The sequence below is a fragment of the Castor canadensis genome, chromosome 2 (assembly GCF_047511655.1).
Source record: "Castor canadensis chromosome 2, mCasCan1.hap1v2, whole genome shotgun sequence".
Lineage (NCBI taxonomy): Eukaryota > Metazoa > Chordata > Mammalia > Rodentia > Castoridae > Castor > Castor canadensis.
This window is the reverse complement of record NC_133387.1, coordinates 16,898,799-16,908,270: the sequence shown is the minus strand read 5'-3', so window position 1 is coordinate 16,908,270 and position 9,472 is coordinate 16,898,799. Positions and strand designations below refer to the sequence as shown.

General features: G+C 41.5%; 1 pseudogene; it reads left to right on the top strand.

Annotated features, from left to right (window-relative positions):
* Nucleotides 1-3,594: 3,594 nt before the first annotated feature.
* LOC109678505 (U3 small nucleolar RNA-associated protein 14 homolog C-like) lies at nt 3,595-8,916 on the top strand (annotated as a pseudogene).
* The last annotated feature ends 556 nt before the right edge of the window (nt 8,917-9,472 follow it).

The window sequence follows — 9,472 nt, the reverse complement described above, 5'->3', positions numbered from 1 at the left end:
TTCCTTTGCAAACGTATTTATCTAGCCTTATCTTTTAGCTATGTTCTTTGGTAGCTGTAACATTTTGGCTTGTTCGTTGCACGAGAATTTGTGGGAAGGAGAGACACACTAGGGATATGGAGGGTGGTAGTGGCTATGTCACAGGATTGGTTCTCACAGGCTATGTGTGTTAGATTCCCAGGAATGTTTTCAACAGGAACCATTCCACAGCTGGGACTCCCAGCTCTGCGGCTGGTGATAAGAAGCAAGATGGTGCTCATCACTTACCAACTGAGCATCTTCTCCCTTGGCCACTCTATCTCTTTTCTGAGGATCTCCTCTGGAATAGCCACATTCCCCTGCACGGGTTAAGTGGTATAGCCCTCATTGCCACAGTTGGGTGTAGGTACAATTAAATGACTTCTCCATGGCTAGCCGCAATATGAGCTACTCAGGTTTGCACCACCCTGCAAGAAATTTACATGAAAGGTCAGCACACTCAGAGCTGAGCCAGGCCTGGAAGAGGTTCTGCTATGCTGGATGCCCTTGGGTCATGCAGACGCCTTTCCATGGTCCCCAAAGAACTCTCATGTACAATGCCACTGGGAAGCCAACATTGTAGTACACGCCACACTCAGCCATTGGCAAAGACATAGTGAGACCAAGAGAGAAGACACTCTATCACACACCCAGGTCATTAAAATGTCCCTTATTCTTTCCCCTAAGTCTTCTTCCCAGCTCCAAAGATGGAGAAAATGAACTAAAACAGAGAAGAACACTCCCCACCATTTGCCAAATCCATTGAGCCAAGGTCAGGCTAAAGAAGGTACCACGTCACATTAAAGACACGGTAGCAGTTTTCACCTGAGCTAGACTAGATTTAATAACTGCAGCTGAACAGAAAGTCATGGAGCCTTTGGTGGCATTATTTTAAAAAGAAGATTTAACATTTAAAGGTAGGGTATTGAGAAAATTTTGAAATATTTCATGGTAGTAATCCATCAGATTTATATTGCTCAATAAATTAGTTTCAACAAATATTCATGTAGCTGGGTATTCATTGTGGGGCCTACCTGTAATCACAGCACTCAGCAGGTGGAAGCAGAGGGATTGTGAGTTTGAGGTCGACCTGGGCTACAGAGCAAGACTCTGACTCAAGAAACCAAGGGCTGGGCTGGGGGCCCTGCTCAAGTGTTAGAGTGCACTTGTCTAAGAAGCATAGGCTCTGAGTTCAAACCCCAGTACCACACAAAAAAAGAAAAGGAAAGAAACCAAGCGCTGGGGTGTAGCTCGGCAGTAGAATGCTTGTCTATCATGTGTAAAGCCTGGGGATCAATCCCCATCTCTGGGAAAGAAAAAAAAAAAAGCAAAGCAAAACAAAACATACTTTATAGATAAAGGAAAATACTGAAATGTATCTCTAATTGATGGAATTATAGATTACTTTCATCACTGAGCATTTTTAATTTTTCATTCTGTTAAACAATAAACATATGACCTTTGTAATGAGGAAAGAGAAGCGCTGACGTGTTTTCATTTTTAAGACCCTCCGATCTTATTTTTAATATCTAGACACCTGAGACCCAGACCAAATATTTTTGACATATTTTAAAGTTTATATATATGTAGCTTAAAATTTATTTATTACTAAAGGATTTATGTTACAAACTAGCGTTTCCTTTTTGCCCACTACCTTCCTCCGCTTATCTCACTCCACAGAGCAAACCATTCTCTACTCAGTTGACTTTTCCATCTGAGATTATACCTGCATTTCTAGCAAAATACAGTCATGCATTGCTTGACGATAAGGGTATGTCCTAACAAAAGCATCATTAGGCAGTGTTGTTGTGCAAACATCGTAGGATGGACTTACACAAACTAAGATGGCTATGATGCCATGGCAGTACTGAGATTTGAACTCAGGGCCTAATGCTTGCTAAGCACATGCTCTACCGCTTGAGCCACCCTGCCAGCCCTGTACTTATTCTCTCTTGAGCTATCTACTTTAAACAATATATGACTTTAAATTATGGTAGATATAGGTTTAGTTCACTCCCAATTCATCTTTCCTCCCCCAATGTGTTAGTCCAATTCGTTACTATAATGAAATGCTAGAGGTTGAATGCTTCACAAAGACAAGGTTAATTTAGCACATAGTTCTGGAGGTTACAGAGCCTGGCACTGGCATGAGCTCTGCTCTGGTAAGGAGTTCATGGCTAATGGTTCACAATGGCAGGAGTGAGTCAGAGGAAGGGATCACGTGGAGCTTTATGAAGCCAGAGACAGACTAAAGAGAACCAGGCTCTCTCTTTGATCACAACCCTCTCACAAGAACCACTGTCCAGGAGAACCACATCAATTCCTTCTGAGGGCAGCACCCAATGACCCAGTCACTTTGCAATAGACTCTGCCTCTTAAAGGTTCCACACCTCCTACTCCCATCATTGCCACACTGAAGAGTGAGTTTCTAACACATGAATCCTCGAGGGCCACTCTCAAACCATATCAAACCACAGCATCCAACTTCACCCTTTATCATTTTCATCCCCCTTTCCTTTTTCTATTATGATTGTAACTATCTAAATATTAAAAGTAGAAGGCTTTCCTATTCCCTTTCTGTAGGGAATCTCTCCTTTTTTGCTTCCTATGTCTTTTTTATTTCTTTGTTTCATGAAGCATCTTTCAGCACTTCTTTTAAAAAGCTTACATGATACATTTTTTCTGACTGTTCTGTTTTGAAAAATGTTTTCTACCTTCACACTCAACTGATAGTCTGAAGGGTATATAGAATTCTACATTGAAAATTATCTTCCCTCAAAATTTTGCAAGCATTCTTTGATCTTGAGCTTTCCTTACTACTGTTGGTAATTCTGATGCCATCCTAACTCTCACGTCTTTATAAGTGACTTGCTGAGTCTCTCCAGAGATTGTTTCTTGTTCTGCTGTTGGTAGGAGTGATTTTCTAGTTGAATGATTTTAAATAAAGCAGGATGTGTGCTTATATGTTCTGTACCCAATTTCAGCCCTCAGTCCAGAGACTTACGACAGAGGTCAGGAGACAGCTATTTCCTTAAAACAAATCTCTGTACAGCAATGAGAATACAGTGTACACCTATTAGCCTGTGCAACACTGGATGGCGGGAGCTGGGGCAATCCAGCATTCTCCCGGATGTAGTCATCTTTGCTGTGTAACAAGTCACCTAAAATTTAGTAGTCTAAGTAGTCTACTACTTAGCCTAGTAGTCTAGGGCAACAACCTTTTTTTTACACTTACGATGATTTCGTACATCAGTAACTTGAACAGAGTTAGTGGGCATAGCTCACCTCTGTTGCAGAATGACTGGGACCTTGGCTGACTCACAAGGCCAGGATGGGCTAAGATGGGGTCATATCTCTGGGACTCCAATTTGGATTGTCAGCTGGTTCCTCTGTTCTTGTATGTGCAAATCTGCTGGAGCTGAATAGCAATGACAGCTCCTTCACTCCTGTGTCTAGAAACCAAACCCGGGTGAAGCCATAGAGGCATAGATGGACATTTCTTCATGCAGTCTTTCCACTCAGTTGATTTGGGTGTCTTCTGTAGTAGTTGGCTCATCCCAAAACAAACATTCCAAGATGCTCAGGTAAAGGCTGCAACTTATGAACTAAAGCTGAGCATACAACTCAGAGGTAGAGCACTTACCAAGCAAGCATGAGGCCCTGGGTTCAGTTCTTAGCACTGCAAAACAAAGCAACAAAAAATAAAACTTATGTCCTAGACTCTTAAAACTTAGAATTTTATTTCTGTCCCATTTTATTGGTCAATCAAGGTCTAGAGCCAAACCAGATGCAAGGATAAAGAAATCAGACTCCACCTCTCAATGAGAGAAGCAAAGATTTTGTGACCACCCTTAATGAGTCACACAGCTTCCATTACTATGAGCACATGGGAGTACAGAACCTCACTTCTACCTGAGCAATGAACCAGCAGACTCTCAGTTTTGAAATGAGAGGCAACAGCAAGGAATATCACGGCAGCAGCCAAAGCAAGGAAAGTATAAATGAGGGACACCATGTTGGAACCAAGAGAATGCATCCCTGAGGATGTGCTGGAAGCAGGGGCAGCTAGGAGGATTGCATTCACAAACTCACACTAAACATTCCCTGGAGAACTGGATGGCTGGAGAGAATTTCAAGTAGTTCTTAATAGTCTGCAAGGAAGAAAAAACTCCAAGAAACACTATCCTTTTATTATTATTATTGTTTCCCCATTTCTTCCCTGTCTCTCTCTCTTTCTCCCTTCCCTCTCTCTCTCTCTCTCTCTCTCTCTCTCTCTCTCTCTCTCTCTCACACACTCACACACACAAAATAGGGAAGGCAAAAGAAAGCATCTACTACAACAGTCAGACTTCGCAGCAGCTATGTAGTTTTACCATCCAACAATGTTCACATCATGAACCATTCAGTCCCCCCATGAGGAACACATCACCTAAAATTAGGGGGTCTCATACTTTGCACTCACTAGATATTAAATAGACTAGGGTAATGAAAATCGGTGTATACCTTAATGAGCTGGAGGAAAAATATACTAATAGTTACTGCTGACAAAGTAAGGAGCTTAGACTGTAGCAACTGAAGCCCTGTATCAAAATGCCATAACAGAGTAAGCCAAAGGAGAGATTCAGAAAACAAAATATGTGAAGACTACAAGAAGTTCAACAAAAGTTAGAAAATCAACCTTTAAAAATCTCCTTAACTAGGGCTGGAGGTGTGACTCAAGTGATAGAGCTCCTCCCTAACAAGTACAGGACCCTGAGTTCAAACCCCAGTATTGAAAAAAAAAAAAAGTGGCAAAGATCAGAGAAAAAAATCTAAGCTCTTCCATGCCTGTCCCATCTTCCTCTGTCAATTTCATCCCTAAAGAACATTTCAGAAGCTACTAATATCTTGCAGATTGTCAAACTCCGATGACCTTATCTGTTATGTTGGTGTCACCCAATCACATTTCTCCAGATTAGAATTCCTATTCAGGAATATAAGAGGATGAGTTTCTAAACAAAAATGTTCAACCTTATGAACCATAAAAATATGGCTTAAAGCCAAGTGTCAGTGGTTCGTGCCCATAATCCTAGCTACTTGAGAGGCTGAGATTGGGAGGATATGGTGTGAGGACAGCCTAGGGAACTAGTTTGCAAAACCCCATCTCCAAAATAACCAGAGAAGAATGGACCAGAGGTGTGGCTCAAGAGGTAGAGTGGTTGCTTTTCAAGCAGCTGCTTTACAAGCATAGAGCCCTGAGTTCAAACTCTAGTCCCATCATGTATGCATACATATATATACACACATATGTATATATATGGCTGGAGGCATGGCTCATGAAGTACGGCACCTGCCTAGAAAATGCAAGGCCCTGAGTTCAAACTCCAATACCATGTGTGCATATACATGTGTATGTGTGTGTGAGTGAGTGTGTGTTTGTGTGTTTTAAAGGGAGCTAGATTAATTCAAGAAGAAATATGAATTCTATCATTTCTGAAGCTTTAGTTAGTCCTTTTATTTTCAACTGCTTGAAAAAAAAACTGTTAGAAGCAAAAATCACACATGTTTATCTCTCTTAATTCAAGGAAAACAATTTTTTCTCATGTTAAGTCAACAACATCTGATTTTTATCCATTCTTCTTTGGTTTGTCTATATAGGATATGATATATCACCTTTGAATAAATCTGAAATTTTCTCTTTATCACTTCAATTAAGCACATTGACTTTTACCTTGCTTTTTGTACACCATTTTCTTTTGGGGAGGCACACTGTATTTTCACAAAATGAAGGGCAGGGAAACATTTGGCCAATCACACAAAAATTTCAACACAACTGACAATAACACCGAACTGACTGAGAGCTCCCCATCATCTCAGCTGCAGAATGTGTACATGGAAATTTAGAAATTCTTTTTGACATTTCTTCTTATTTATTTATGTTTGACTGCACTTGATCAAAACCACTTGCAATAAATCCGTGACTAAGGTGGACTTATTGTACTAAGTCTCTATTCTCAATAAAATTTACAAGATTGCTTGTCCAAGAGTCATACTTTTAGGGAAGTATGTGCTAAATTGTGTCCTAGAGAACCTTGTTACACGTGACTTGAAAAGTGGAACTTCCCATAATCCAGTAACTGTAGGCAACACTAAATTAAACCAGGTTAGGGGTTGGGGATTTAGCTCAGTGGAAGAGCGCTTGCCTGGCAAGTGTAAGGCCCTGAGTTCGGTCCCCAGCACCGAAAAAAAATAAAATAAAATAAAAAAATAAACCAGGTTAAACAGGTATTTGTGCATCAAGACTTGTCAAAACTGAGTAGAAATCACTTTCCTTTCGGTTTTCACCCTTGTCCCATGGGAGAGAAGCAGTCTACCTCAATGAATGGAACTCAGGCTGCAGAGGGCCTTCCTGTAGGATTTGCCAAGTCTACTACTCTTTGAGTGCCAGTGAAGGTGAGGGGGACAGTGATGGAAAGAACAGGTAGAAAATGGCTGAGCGAACTGAGGCTAGTCTGAAGGTGTCAGAGTTCAGTGTCAGTCCTGAACTATCAAGAGCAAAGCTGATACTTTCAGATCTGCTTGGGCCTGCTAAAACTTCATCCTCAGTGGTGGCTTTGAAAAAGCTCCTGAATAGAGTCAAACCAAAAAAACTCTGGAATTACCCCTTAACACAGAAGAGACTGAACAGATCCACAGAGAAGAAACATTGAGTAAACCTAACAAATATTGTCCAAATGGGATCCTATCATTTTGAAGAAACAGGGCAGCTGGATTTTCCCATCGAGAAAGAGCCATCAGCCTTTGTTTCCATTGAAGATGGGTTCAGTGGCTGGAAGACAACAATGCCCCACCTCCCGAGTGTGAAATTTTTTATCTCCTCCATAAGAACAAGCAGCCAGTGACAAGCCCTTTACTGAGTCCCATGGAAAAAAAGTCCCCCTCAAAGCCATGAGCCTAGAAGAGGCTAAGTCTCGAAGAAAGAAGAAAATAAAAAATGAAAAATATCACAAGATTGTGAAGAAAGGAAAGGCCAAAAAAAATCCCTAGAAAGGTTTGAGCAGCTGTGGAAGGTCAATCCAAGTGCTGCATTAGAAGAAATAGAAAAGATTGAAAAGGCCAGAATGATGGAGCCAACAAGCCTGCAACACCAAACAGTGGGCAATGGGCCAAGTCAAAGGCAATTATGGAAAAATATGAGCTGGAGGCTGGCCAAACCATGCAAGAACAATTGGCTGAACACAAAGAGCTGATGCAGAAGCTTCTAGGGTGCAGAGAGTGAGGACAAGGAGGGAGGAACAGTTGCCTGAACCTATAGCTCACAGTGGTTTTTCTTTTGGAGGGTGGGAGTGTTTGTTTGTGTGGTTGGTTTGGTTTTTGTTTTTGTTTTGATGGAACTTGGATTTGAGCTCAGGGCTTTCTGCTTACAAATCAGGCACTCTACCACTTGAGCCACACCCCCAGTCCATTTTGCTCTGGTTATTTTAGAGATGGGGTCTCAGGAACTATTTGTCCTGACTGGCCTCGAACTGCTAGCCTCCCAATCTCAGCTCCCACGTAGTTAGGATTATAACCATGGGCTCCACAAGTTGTTTGTTTGTTTTTGTTTTTGTTTTTTAATGAGGAAGATGAAAGACCAATGACAGAGGAAGAAATTTGGTTGAGAAAATTTGGGGAAAGAGGATTCCCCAAATTTTTTTTTCCTTAGAAAAAGATCTGAGCTCAACCACAATGCTGAGGACCTAGGCAGCCAAGAAACAAAATATTCTAACAACCAGAAAGTATTATCTGAATCAAGGGTACTGTCTCAGGAATTCAACAAGGAAAACCATCAATCCAGAAAGCAAAATATGAGAACAGGGACTGTTTTCCAGGTACAGAGAGAGGAACTAGGTGCCCTGGAGGAAAAGAAGCACCTGTTGTTGAAAAGGCCAGAGACAGTACAGATTCTAGAAGAACTAGAAGAGGTGGGCAAAGAAGAATGTTCTCAAAATAAGGAGCTTGCCGAACCTGTGTAAGAAGGGGAGCTGAGCCAGGTGCCAGTAGCTCTCACCTGTAATCCTAGGTAATTGGGAGCCTAAGATTAGGAAGATCATGGTTCTAGGCCAACCCAAACAAATAGTTCAGTAAACCCCATCTCCAAAATAACCAGAGCAAAATGGACTGGAGGTGTGACTCAAGCAGTAAAGCACCTGCTTTGCAAGCATGAAGCCCTGAGTTCAAACCCTGCTCCCACCAAAACAAAAAGAACAGATGGAGAAAAACCCACATACTCAGCCTCATGCCCCTACAGAGAAGAAAGAGAAGAGGCAAATGACTGATCTCCAGAACTCTAGCTACAAAATCTGTGGAGTCTTTAGTGGTAAAGGAGTTAGAAGATGAAGTGGACCAAAAGCAGATGCTACAGGAAGCTTTCACTGGGGATGATGTCATCAAAGAGTTCTTAGAAGAGAAGAGGGAAGCTGTGAAAACAAATAAGCCAAAGGACCCAGAACGATACAGCCTGGCTAGAGCGAGTGGGGTGGTGTGGCCTGAAATGTAGCACCAAGAAAAGACACAGGTCTCTTATGAAAGCCCCTGAAGGCCTTCCAAGAAGAAACAAGAATTGGCCAAATGCGATTATCAGTGAGAGAGACAACTTCCATGCAGCAGCTCCTCAGGTAAGGGGCTTCCATACACGTTCACCCACCCACAGCAAGTCAAAAGGACCATTCAGAGCCCTGTAGAATCCACGTGGACCACCCAACCTTCCAAAAGCTGACCACTCCCAAGGTGGTCATGAAGACAGGCCATATCATCAGACCCATAAAAGCAGAGGACGTGGGCTACAGCTCTTCTTCAAGGTCCACTCCTTTGTCACACAGAGCAATCCCAAACAACTCTCCTGACACCACCAAAAACAGCCAAAGAAAACCTCTGTAAACTGAGCTGCCGGGGGAGTAAAATCTTGGCACCCGTGTATGGGAGCCCTGACTGCTCCTCCTTTGATTGCCCTGTGCTGCAGGATCAGTTTCAAAACCAGCTTAACTCACTGGATTGTAGTTAGACCACATTTTAGAAATACTGGCATTTTTATTTATTTATTTTTTAATCAGGCTGAAGGCATGGCTTAAATGGTAGAGCACCTGCCTAGCAAGCTTGTAACCCTGAATTCAAACCCCAATATCACCAAATAAATAAATAAAAGATTCCTCAAATTTTTAATATGAATTATTAAAGAAGAATTGTGAATCTTCAGATTAGGAGTGTTCTATACAGCCTTTCCAAAATGTATTGACCTTTATTAGATGTAGCATAATAGGCTGTATATTTAATTTTGTTCTGAATAGTGTTTTGAGAAATGCTAATTTAGAAATAGCTGACTACATCAAAATGGAAAAGTTCCTAGCCGAGTCTATCCACAGACTGCTAATGTTGCCAAATGAGTTTATGGGAAACTATTTTATAACTACATATCAGCTTATTGAATATTTGATTA